At 42.7% G+C, this 13304-nt stretch overlaps 1 long non-coding RNA gene across 3 annotated transcripts in view; it reads left to right on the top strand.

The window, feature by feature from the left end:
- The window catches only part of LOC116641756, a 268059-nt gene extending 256129 nt beyond the window's left edge, over positions 1-11930 (top strand). For 2 of the 3 annotated variants that reach the window (XR_004301241.1, XR_004301240.1), the window contains 3 exons: positions 8457-8595; positions 9815-9875; positions 10059-11930. This is a non-coding gene — a long non-coding RNA (uncharacterized LOC116641756). The remainder of the gene's footprint in view (positions 1-8456; positions 8596-9814; positions 9876-10058) is intronic. The other variant, XR_004301242.1, reaches the window with a different exon arrangement.
- The last annotated feature ends 1374 nt before the right edge of the window (positions 11931-13304 follow it).

Raw genomic sequence — 13304 nt, 5'->3', positions numbered from 1 at the left:
ACTCTGAAAAACAAACTGAGGCTTCTAGAGGGGAGGGGGGTGGGAGGATGGGTTAGCCTGGTGATGGGTATTGAGGAGGGCACGTTCTGCATGGAGCACTGGGTGTTATGCACAAACAATGAATCATGGAACACTATATCTAAAACGAATGATGTCATGTATGGGGATTAACATAACAATAAAAAAATTAAAAAAAAAATAAAAATAAAAGAAAGAACCATAATCATATGATCCTCTCAATAGATGCAGAAAAAGCATTTGACAAAGTACAGCATCCTTTCTTGATCAAAACTCTTCAGAGGCATAGAGGGTACATACCTCAATATCATAAAAGCCATCTATGAAAAACCTACTGCGAATATCATTCTAAATGGGGAAAAACTGAGAGCTTTCCCCCTAAGGTCAGGAATGCGGCAGGGATGTCCACTATCACCACTGCTATTCAACATAGTATTAGAAGTCCTAGCCACAGCAATCGGACAACAAAAAGAAATCAAAGGCATCGAAATTGGCAAAGAAGAAGTCAAACTCTCACTCTTTGCAGATGATATGATACTTTATGTGATAAACCCCAAAGACTCCACCCCAAAACTGCTAGAACTCATACAGGAATTCAGTCAAGTGGCAGGATATAAAATCAATGCACATAAGTCGGTGGAATTCCTATACACCACCAACAAGACAGAAGAAGGAGAAATTAAGGAGTCGATCCCATTTGCAATTGCACCCAAAACCATAAGATACCTAGGAATAAATCTAACCAAAGAGGCAAAGAATCTGTACTCAGAAAACTATAAAATACTCATGAAAGAAATTGAGGAAGACACAAAGAAATGGAAAAATGTTCCATGCTCATGGATTGGAAGAACAAATATTGTGAAGATGTCAATGCTACCTAGAGCAATCTACACATTCAATGCAATCCCCATCAAAATACCATCCACTTTTTTCAAAGACATGGAACAAATAATCCTAAAATTTGTATGGAACCAGAAAAGACCCCGCATAGCCAGAGGAATGTTCAAAAAGAAAAGCAAAGCTGGCACCATCACAATTCTGGACTTCCAGCTCTATTACAAAGCTGTCATCATCAAGACAGTACGGTACTGGCACAAAAACAGACCCATAGATCAATGGAACAGAATAGAGAGCCCAGAAATGGACCCTCAACTCTATGGTCAACTCATCTTTGACAAAGCAGGAAAGAATGTCCAATGGAAAAAAGACAGTCTCTTCAACAAATGGTGTTGGGAAAATTAGATAGCCACATGCAGAATGAAACTGGATGATTTCCTTACACCACACACAAAAATAGACTCCAAATGGTTGAAAGACCTCAATGTGAGACAGGAGTCCATCAAAATCCTAAAGGAGGACACAGGCAGCAACCTCTTTGACCCTCAGCTGCAGCAACTTCTTCCTAGAAACATCACCAAAGGCAAGGGAAGTAGGGCAAAAATGAACTATTGGGACTTCATCAAGATAAAAAGCTTTTGCAAAGCAAAGGAAACAGTCAATAAAACCAAAAGACAACCAACAGAATGGGGGAAGATATTTGTAAATGACATATCAGATAAAGGGCTAGTAACCAAAATCTATAAAGAACTTATCAAACTCAACACCCAAAGAACAAAGAATCCAATCAAGAAATGGGCAGAAGACATGAACAGACATTTTTCCAAAGAAGACATCCAAATGGCCAACAGACACATGAAAAAGTGCTCAATATTGTTCGGCATCAGGGAAATCCAAATCAAAACCTCAATGAGATGCCACCTCACACCAGTCAGAATGGCGAAAATTAACAAGTCAGGAAATGGTAGATGTTGGCGGGGTGCGGAGAAAGGGGAACCCTCCTACACTGTTGGTGGGAATGCAAGCTGGTGCAGCCACTCTGGAAAACACTATGGAGGTTCCTCAAAAAGTTGAAAGTAGAGCTACCATATGATCCAGCAATTGCACTACTGGGTATTTACCCCAAAGATACAAAAGTAGGGATCCGAAGGGGTACGTGCACCCTGATGTTTATAGCAGCAATGTCCACAATAGCCAAACTGTGGAAAGAGCCAAGATGTCCATCAACAGATGAATGGATAAAGAAGATGTGATATATATATACAATGGAATATTATGCAGCCATCAAAAGGAATGAGATCTTGCCATTTGCAACGACGTGGATGGAACTGGAGGGTATTATGCTGAGCGAAATAAGTCAAACAGAGAAGGACATGTATCATATGACCTCACCGATATGAGGAATTCTTAATCTCAGGAAACAAACTGAGGGTTGCTGGAGTGGGGGTTGGGGTGGGAGGGATGGGGTGTCTGGGCGATAGACACTGGGGAGGGTATGTGCTCTGGTAAGGACTGTGAATTGTGCAAGACTGTTGAATCTCAGATCTGTAACTCTGAAACAAATAATGCAATATATGTTAAGAAAAAAAAAAAAGAAGAAGAAAGCAGGAGGGGAAGAATGAAGGGGGGGATTCGGAGGGGTAGACGAACTATGAGAGACGATGGACTCTGAAAAACAAACTGAGGGTTCTAGAGGGGAGGGTGGTGGGAGGATGGGTTAGCTTGGTGATGGGTATTGAGGAGGGCACGTTCTACATGGAGCACTGGGTGTTATGCACAAACAATGAATCATGGAACACTACATCTAAAACTAATGATGTAATGTATGGGGATTAACATAACAATAAAAAAATTAAAAAAATAAAATAAAATATCTATTATCTCTCATTCCATTACTCATTGGTGACCCAGTCAGCTATGCATGGTTAGTGATGACCGCCTGCTTGTAGATAGTCCTGGCCCATTAGAAAAAGGAAGACCACTCTGGTGCTGGACCACACCTACCCACTTGATATGCAAATTCCAGCTGAAATTCCAAAGTTTAGTGGACGTAGTGGATGGCTCATTTCTCCTAACCACACCTCCCCACAGGAAGTGGAGGCAACCCCACCTGGACCCACCAAGGAAATAATGTGGATCCCTAAAAGGGGGAAAGAAGCCCTCAGGTTGGCTGACACCAGCAGCGTTAGAAGATGATGGCATGGTGCAACAGTCACAGCAGTTGGCCTTACCCCACTTTGGAGGAGACCACCATCGGGCTGCTGACGCACAATGACCCCATAGTAAATCTCCACATGGGGCAGTCAGTGCGCGGGCGCGAAGCTATAAAATGCAGGTATTCTCTGCTACTGGCCTTATTCTCTGCCTCGTGTGCCACGTCATCTGGGTTGTGGGGATTCTCCTGGACCCCAGAGAGGCAACACTAGAAAGTTGCTGAAACCGCATAGCCGCTCGCCTACAATTGCACCGAGGATGGGGGGCAGCTAGTGTTGGAAGTCAGCCCTCCAGCGGCTAAGCCTGAGATGACACCAGATGTGGATACTAGCTGGTGATTCAAGCTCTCTCTCTTAAATGGGATGAATGGCACAAATGCTTAAAGACCACCAGCCCTGCCCAAACAGTCACCAGCATCCTGACCTCCAGGAACAGGCCATCACACTGCCCTAATTTTAATCCTAACTGGCTGATGGGTTTATGCAGTTCAGACCCATCTCTGGTACTACTGAACCACACAATTAAACTGCTGGGAGCATATCACTAAATTTTCTTTAAACCAAGGCTCTACATGTGCTTCCAATGGTTCTGTTCAATGATGGGAGCTCATGCCTTGGAGGGGAGCACTGTCCAATTGTTTGTGAGGTGCATCTGCAGGGACCCCCAAGATTTACTGAGAATTTGTGATACCAGTAAATGCTCCTGGTAGTGCAAGCAAACCTAATCAGAGCATCTTAAATCCATGAGACCCTGTTAGACCTCTCGGCCCCTCGGTTCCCTTCCTGAGTGGCTCCCTGGGAGGGTCACCTTACCCTAGGATGGCCCCCTCACTTGTGGCAGTGCTGGACATGACAACGCTCAGGCCCACAACGGCATGACAATCTGAGACATGCCACATTGGCAGTGTGGACAGGAGGATGCAAGACATGGCAGTGCCCTCGCCCATGACCCTCCGGGACAGAGCCTCATCCTGAATGCTGCCTCTGCAACCTTCCCCTGGAGCACAGATGACACCCAGGAATACGTGGTGGCTGATGATGATGAACACTCCCCAGACCTGGTTGCGGACTGAACGCTTACCTATCAGAATTCCCTGCTGATAACCCCCTTGAGTGGCATGTTGCAGCGTAGCTATGTTTACCCCAGGCCCCCTTGCTTACTGCTTGACTGTGAGGCAGGCCGCTCTCTGCTGTGACTTTAAGCTTTGGATAGCCAAGGTATGTGTCCAGTCTTACACCTTCTGGGGCCCCTTTAAACACTTCACTCAATTGCTTGCTCTCACCACATCTGTTAGATTGATCCACATCATGCATCCTACTAGGAGTTAATGAATTTAATTACTGTCGAGAGGACCCTTCCCTGGTTGCAGATGCCACCACGACCACAGCACCTCTCTTTCAGGAACAAAGCTGCAGGGTCACCCTCCTACACAACCCCAAGGGGACCCTTCCCCACAGTCACCACTCTGGGCTCCATAATCTTCCTGTTAATCCCTCTAAAAGACTTGTCAGTGCACTCCTTAGTGATTTCTTAGTACAGATGGTTTTAGATAACCATTTAGCTTTAGATTACTTAATTGGCCATGCAAGGAGGTGTATGTGCTATAAAGGCCACCACCTGCTACATATATATTAGTGATTCCGGACAAATTCAGACAACCCAACTGGTACAAGTATTCTGTAATCTCATCCTAATTATCAAATACCTATCTTAACTTTATCCAAGGGCTTTGATTTATTTTCTTGGCTGGACTCCAATAAATGAAGGGAAAGGTTTGTCAGGATTTCAAACTGTGGTTTGTTTAATGAGATTATTGATTGACATTTATGCTTTGCTCACATGTTTCATATGCTGGGTGACCAATCCCTGTTAGCAGCTTTTAATATCTCTGCTGCCTGGACAGTGCCCATGATTTTCCCTAAAGACTAATGCCTAGGCATCGCAGGGTCAACTGTGATGAGAAAACAGCTATTTTGAGTTACTGTGCAGGCATTTTATAGTGTAACAAACCCTGCTCACTCCCAGGGTCTGTAATTCAGATAAGGACCTGAGTTTAGGATGCCTACCATAAGTTCCTGCTTCATTTTCCCCCAGGACATCTTCTAAAATAACTGCTTAGAGTTAAGCCCACAAAAAGTCAATTACCTCCATCCCGAACGCCTTGTAAGTAAGACGTGCTTGCTACCCTGCTCTTGATCTACTGCTTGCTGGTGACCTGGGACCAGAAGACTGCCCTTTCCCCAGCTCATTGCGTCACTTCCCTTCTGGGATCTCTAAATAATAAATCTTGTGGCTTTACTTCCTTTGTGTGGGTGTACTGAAACTGCATCTTTAATCAAAATGACTCCAGGGTTTTCACTTCTCCAAAGTGGGAGCTTAGATGCTGAGAAAGATACCTGTTGCCTCTATGTGGATGGCTTGTGCCTCCTCATTCAGCAGGTCATAGTTCAATACACTTGCTCTGGATTCTCAGCACAATTCAGGATCACTAACACTTTATATGTGGGACTTCTTTAGCTCTGTTTTGAAGGTAGGCTCTTCCAGAAAACATTTTTGTTTGCTCTGCTGGGCTGTGTGGCTGCTTTTTAAGGATTTCAGCTGATCTTCTTTATGGAAGAATGCAGCTAATAAATGTAAAAGGAATGATAGGTATATAGGTTTAGCATTAGTAGACGCTAAACACCCTTGGATACAATGTTGAGAAAAATGGGATTTTCACACAGTTTTAAAATATCCACTCAGCAGATTACAGAGGGGAAAATGTGCCTTCTAATGATGAGCTCTGGAGCGGATCACCTCTCCCAAGTGTAAATTAGCATCCCTGCTAGCAGAATGACCTGTTATATGACAACTACAATGCAGCAGGGTATCAGGAGCATGACTTGGGGCATTTTCTGGTAATAACGTTTAACCTGCATTGCATCGTGAAGAAATAATTGGATACAACCACAATGTGAGAGGTTCTATGGGACAACTGGCCTGAATTTTTCGAAAGAATCAACATTAGGGAAATAGACAACAAAAGAAACCAAAATGGTTTGGGCCAGGAGCACTGTTCCAGACTATAAGAGATGAAAAAGACATAACAAAATGTAATGCAAGGAACTTAACTGAATTCTGAATGGAAAATAGCAGCGTGAGAGGACATTATTGGGACAGTTGGGGAAATTTGCATAGACTGTATGTTTAGTAGTGTTATGATAAGAGAGGAGAATGTCCTTACTTTTAGGAAATATCAGCTGCAGTATGTAGGGGGTGAAGTGTCACCATGACCTCAACTTACATTCTGATGTTTCTTTAAAATAGTATACATTTATTTGTATATATGGGTATGTGTACCTCTATATGTATACATATATGTAGAGGGCAAGGGGAGGGGAACAGGTGCAGCAAAATCTTATTAGTTGGTGAATCTAGGTGAATGTTTACAGGTACTCTTTGCACTATTTTAAAAATTTCTATGTAGTTTTAAAATTTTAAAAAAAATATGAGAGAAAAACAAGTCTCATTTGTTTTTCTGACACCTAGATAGTTATGAGTGTGGGCTTCTAACACAGGTGACAACCAGCTTGTGGTTTTTCATGAGCAGGGAGATTTCTCCTCCTCCTTCCCAATCCTTAAGCCAAAACCGGGGAGTTCTCTTGCTGTACTTCTTCTCAGGGTAGGCTTTTCCTGGAGTTCTGCCTCTGATCAGACTCCCCACCTTGTGTGGGGCTGGGCTTTCTTTCCTAGCTCCCCACCCCTCCTTGTCTGTCAGAATCAGAGCTCAACGTCAGATGCCTTCCCCCCAACCCACCCCTATCTTCCTGGGGAGCTTTCACAGTTACGGATTTTCCTTACAGTTTTGCTGGTTCAACAATACATTTTAAAAAGATATATTTAAAAAATATTTTGTCTTTCTTTTTAAAAGGATGTTCTGCCACTCTAGGCTTGTTCCAGGTATTTACTTCTCTAAACACACAATTCTATCTTAGGCTATGCCTAATGTATACTTTAAAGTATTGATGGCTTTCTATTTCTATGTTTCTATTTTACCTGAAGTTCTAAGAAGTCTTCATATGCTATTTGCCCTTTCTGCTGGTTCTTTCTAAATGAGTTTTTAGTTTTGGGTTGTGAGTTCATTTTCTGTGGGGACACATGTCAAAGTCTTCTGTGGTCTGGTCAAGGTTTTGGATGTGCCCCGGCCAAGTGGCCCAGGGGTATTACTAATTTGTGATTTATTTTTATATTAAGTTATTGTGTTGGGGGTTCCTGGGCCAAGTGGATTGTAGAATTTGATCTGTAGCACAGACCCATGCTTACAAATTCTAAGGGGATACTTCTTTTTCATCCACAACCCAGAATGACATAGTTAAGTTTCCTCACTATCTCCTGGTACAGAGACCAGTTTTCTCCAGAGCACTTTGAAGAATCCAAGTTCACAATAGAGCTGTATTTCAGGCTCCCTGAGGTCTCCACTCCTGACCTCCATAGGCATTAACATGGAGATGGGCATTTCACCCACCACATCCAGAGCCAGTGCCCTGCTATACCAAACTTTTTTTTCCAGGTACCTTCAAATGTCCTTTTCTTCCTCCATGCTCAGTTCCACATTTAAAAGAATGTTTGTTGTATGTAACAGAATTTCTTGGTGTTTGCATTGGCAGGATTTCCAAATAATCTTGTCTATTTTGTTATTGGAACATGAAGTTCCTTAATTTATTATTTTTGGCTTAAGTAAAAAAACCTGATTATTCTGTAAACCAGCAGAAAGGACCTCCCTGAGTACATGTTTAAACTTTTTAAGCTTACATTGAGTCAAAAAATAAATAACATTTATTTAATGGGCGCCTGGGTGGCTCAGTTGGTTAAGCAACTGCCTTCGGCTCAGGTCATGATCCTGGAGTCCTGGGATCGAGTCCCGCATCGGGCTCCCTGCTCAGAGGGGAGTGTGCTTCTCCCTCTGACCCTACCCCCTCTCATGCTCTCTCTATCTCATTCTCTCTCTCAAATAAATAAATAAAATCTTTAAAAAAAAATAAATAACATTTATTTAAAAACCAAATTATTTCGTAAATTAAAAGGTCATCTAAACATAGTAAGTTTGGTGACAATTTCCATGACATAGGAAACAGTGATACTTAAGCAAACTTTGCCCTGGAAATCTATTAACAAACTCATTTCAGCTTTCCAGTCTCAGGAAACATTCTATTCATCTCGGTGCCTCCAGTGTTGGTCTGATAACTGGCACAGGGCGGGAGCCTGATTTTTGTTATTGTCATTAAATGATTTTGAACTAGTTTATCCACCCACCAAATTGGAAGACGCATCTTTTTCTTCTTGAATCACTGCTTGCCTTCTGCCCAATCCTAACCCCAACTGTACATCATCATTACTGGTACTTACAGACAAAGCTCCAGCCTGTGGATTTCCTTGTGGGAAAATGGAATTGGCATGTGGCCAGCTCTCCTGTACCCTGTGAAGGTGGAAGTTTCATCCTGGTTCCCAGGGGAATTTCAGGTCTTCTGGGTACAACCTCGATCACAGGTAAGCCAGTGGAGGCATGTGTAAGACAGGACTTGCCCAGGACACTAGCCCACAGGCCCCTAGTTCTGGTCCCCCATCCTGGTGGAATGTGAATGTGTCCCTTTGGGCCAGAGATGTCTCTTGCTTCCCCATCCATCTGTTTACTGCATTTCCATGCAACTTTGTTGGGCTCCAAGGTAAGGTGAAGGGCCCAGGAGCCCACACTGCCCTGTAGAGCAGCCTGTGGGAGGTTACTGGGGGGACGGTGCCTCCAGGACACTACCAGTGCACACTTGAGGGGAGGGGTTCAGCTCTGGAAGGTGACAGGGCAGTTGCTGACTTGATCATGCTGGCCACACAGGTATTGTCTGGCATCTTGGGGTGGGTGTGGGAGGCTTCAGTAACAGGTCAACTGTGATAAAGGGTGAATATTTCAAGAACCTCTGAGCCTGATTCATGCAAGATGTAGGTTATACACTACCTCAGACTCCTCAGCCTCGGACTGTTTCTCCTGTGGCTTTGGGATGTCACGACAACCTGGGCGGAGGCTCCAAGATGCCTGGGACCCTCCTCCTGCCTAGCGCCCTTCCACTCCCCTGATAAAGAACTTTGCCAGAACTTCTGTGATTCCAGAAGGTCAGAGCTAAGTGTCTGTGGTTGCCTATCCTGAATCTTTTCGGAAGATGGTAAGTTAGGAGGAGGAAATCCTTTCTGCAGCCATAGAAAAGCAAAGAAGGCCTGTGGTCAGCCCTGCAGGCTGCTTACCTGGGTTCCTGAATCTGCTGTCACTTTGCCCTTTGATTTTTTCAGAACAACTTTCAGTGAATAGGCAGGGAAATCTGGCTCGGTAGTGATACCCTTGGCAGAGAACCTGGGATCCAACTGTCCTTGGTTGGTCTGAGCCCTGTTTTAGGATGGCTGCAGTTATCTGACAGACACAGATTGGGAGCCTTACTCCATGGAGGTGGACCAGCAGTGTCTCCCACCTGCAGGGAGGGGAAGGACCTGGCAATAGTGTGCTCAGGGGGAATTTAACTTAACTCTGAGGAAAGAGTTACAGTTTAATCCAATAAGGCCACCATAGGACCAATGGACAGAGACCTTGGGAAATTTGGGACTGGGGGCAGAAAAGCCTTTTTTTTCCTCTTCAGATATTTGAAAAACACGTTTTTCCTTTATGAGCTGGAGAAAATGATCGACTTTTCTCCCATCTTTCTGACCTTGCTCTCTATTCTCTTAGAAGGAGGACTAATCTGGTGATTCCATATAAGGACTGTCAGGCAGTACTTACAAGATTCCAGGTGAGTGGTTTTATGAGATCTTGATCTTTGCTTTCTATTCGTTGACACTCAGCGACTCTGTTTTCTTTAGGCTTTTCCTTCAGGATGTTTTGTGATTCTAAAGCCTCAGACGTGGGCCACGGATTAGGAGGGCCGATGGAGCAGGACTTACAATGATGCTGTCTCTTTGTTCCCTTGATACAGGAACTGCTTAGCTGCTCAAGGATCAGGCTACATTTAAATGCTGACAACTGAAAGAGGAGGGGAAGGAAATAACCAATGAAAGCCCGGGTGATTATCTCCAGCAGATCTCACTGACAACACAGACAGACCTCTGGTTCCAAACTGGTTTTGCTTTATGGCTGCCCATTTTCTGGTGCTGGCAAACTCTTTTGGAATTGCAAATTTGGAATTACAAGGAGTAATTATGTGGCATGCGCAGTGTCACTTTCCCTCCTGTACCTGTAATGTACTTTGATAATTGATGGGGGAATTCTTTCCAATGAACCCAGATGTGTCCTCAGAATCCTCCTTTAACAATTTTCCAGAGAGTCACTTCCAATTGATAATAGTTGGCTAAAAGATGAAACCTTTTTGCCATCCCTGGTTTATAGTGTACATATATACAATGAAAAAATATAAGTCTGAAAAATATATAAGTCAAATATTAAAAATGCAATGGATTTTCTTTGTCTAGAATTCCATTTATTGATAATTGCAAACTAAGCATTTTTATTTTGTTTTGCTTGTTTAATTGAACTACCTGGGTACCTCACATAATTCTATCATTGTAAAATGTCCTTGTGGACACACTGTGTGGTTATCTTGCACATTTTCTAAAATCTGTTTGCTTTCATTTATTTCACAAAGTGATAGCTACATTTGCTTATGATTTTATTCCACTCACAGTTTAAATTGCATTTTTTCCTGATTTTTTCTATTATTTTCAAAACTTACATGTTAATATTTGCCCACTTATGGAAATTACCATGCAAGGAAACTGTGAGCCCCCCAAATGAACTAAGTCAAATAACAAGCAGCTAACACTTATTAAAGGCTGATATATATTGGGCTCAATATCTAAGTGCTTTACTTGTATTACTATAATTTTAAAGTTCTGACCATAGTCATGTCAGAGAGATACTATCATTTTTTCCTATTTTACAGATAAGGAATCTAAGTCTAAGAGAGCTTAAATAACCCCCCACCCCCAGAGTCCCACCTTTGGTCAGGGATTGACCCCAGTCAGCTGAGGTTTGAAGCCTCTTAGCCACTATACTGTTTTTCCTACAGTGGAAAGAGAGGTTGCAAGTGCAAAGGTGATTAGTGCAGTTCAATGCCAGGATGTTCACTTTGAACAGACAGAATCAGAACTATTAGATCTATTGGCTTCTCCATATTTTGAAGCAATGACTTTAGATTATGAAATCAAATTAGATTATGAAATTAAAGTAGTAGTAAATTAGATTAGATTATGAAATTAGAGTATAAATATTTAAGTCTAAATAAACCATACTTTAACATTCTATATGTTAAACTAATCATCTTACCTACCAAGTTATATATACATATATATAAAAATGTGCATTACTACCTTTAAAAAACATTAAGCCAAGTGTTTACTAAAGACCCTTGCCCTGAACTACAAAACAAAATTTTATAATACTAAGTGTTTGATTTCAGTTTATGAGATCTGTTTGTTTCTGTTTGTTCTGGGAGGAAAAGAGTGAGATGGGAGAAACAGTCTATTTCTCTTTACAAGGATTGGCAATTTCTGATAATGTTCTGGACTTTAAATGACATTGTTAGTATTCATCAACTCTTTAGGCCCACACCCAGAACTTACATCACAGTTATTTGAATGATGTGTTTAATTGTGAATCACAAATAAAATTTTTAGTAATTGCTTCTGTTACCCATGTAGAAATGCCTCAGGACTTCTGACTGAACTAGCCAATGGGGAGGATGGCAGAATCCTAAGGGGGAAGTGACCAAAGAAGGCTGGACTGCTGTTCACATCTGGACCAAGATAATTTAAATGATAAGTGGGTTTGGGGTGCCTGGGTGGCTCAGTTGTTAAGCATCTGCCTTCGGTTCAGGTCATGATCACAGGGTCCTGGGATCAAGCCCTGCATCAGGCTCCCTGCTCGGCGGGAAGCCTGCTTCTCCCTCTCCCACTCCCACTGCTTGTGTTCCCTCTCTCACTGTGTCTCTCTCTATCAAATAAATAAATAAAATCTTTTTAAAAAAATGGTGAGTGGGTTTGTGGGTACCATGGAGAAAATAGAGACTATAGGCACTTAGATAGTTCAGAGCTAGATAACTATGGAATTTTTTTGTCTGAGCTCTATAGGCAGATAAGTGGTCCTTATTTGTCCATCCATTGTCCAACAGATGGTTACTGGGTACCTCCCATGTGCCAGGCACTTCGTGAGTGTTGGTGTGGTGGGATGAAGCTTCACATCTGGTACAGGGAGACAGATAACAAAATGATAAACAAGATTGTAGCAGGTGCTATGCTATGAAGAAATAAGGAAAGCTAGTGTTGGAGAGCAATGGGGTCATGGCCAAGAAGCCCAAAGTCATGGAAGTGCTCTCAGAGGTGGTGGAATTCAGGCCTGAAGGAGGCCAGGCTGGCAAACAGCCTTGATAAGAGAATACCAGGTCGATAGAGCTGCAAGTCCTAAGACTCAGGGCTTAACTGATCCTGAGCCAATAGAAGGCCTGAGTCTCCAGCGTACTGACCAGGGTCAAGATCAGAAAGGTAGACGAGGATCAGGTAAAGTAGACTTCGGGACTAAAAGTGAGTGTGGGTTTTATTCTAAATTAAGAGGGCCCCTTTGAAGGGTTTGAGTCCCTTGCTTAAAATCAGGGCTGTGATTTATGCCAGACAGGGATAATTACTCATTGGAATTTGTTCAGCCTTGGAGTAATGCTACAAAGGCTTTCACTTTATAGACTCATTCTGGAGGACAAGTTTTGGCAACAGTTATGGGAACATGTACTCTGGCTAATGCTATTACAGACCTGTGGTGTCCATGGGGAAAGAACCAGTAACTGATCCCAGCTGCCTTACCTGTTGGCTTCTTTTCAGTGAATACACCTGTTGGGGTGTATTGACTTACTATTTGGACACCTGCAGGGATCATTAATTTCTTTCCACAATAGAAGTGTTTTCATGGAAATTCAGATACTACTCGTTACTTGCGGGACTTCACATGATTTCATCATTGGTAGAAGTAAGCTCAATCATATGCAACAACAGAAGGATTAAAGAATCCTGAGGAAATAGAAAGCATGTGGGAGCTTGTGAACATATATGGGCTGTGGGGAGTGGGCTGCTGGGGCACTGACTTCCCCCTTCTTTACAGGTGAAGAGGAAAAAGGCAGTTGAGTGAAACTCATCTCTCAGAAAGGGACAGGACTATAATTTTAGGTAAATTTGTATTT

Source organism: Phoca vitulina, unplaced genomic scaffold (assembly GCF_004348235.1).
Source record: "Phoca vitulina isolate PV1807 unplaced genomic scaffold, GSC_HSeal_1.0 scaffold22, whole genome shotgun sequence".
NCBI classification, from domain to species: Eukaryota; Metazoa; Chordata; class Mammalia; order Carnivora; family Phocidae; genus Phoca; species Phoca vitulina.
Note: the sequence above shows the minus strand (reverse complement) of the source record. Positions and strands in the feature narration are given on the sequence as shown.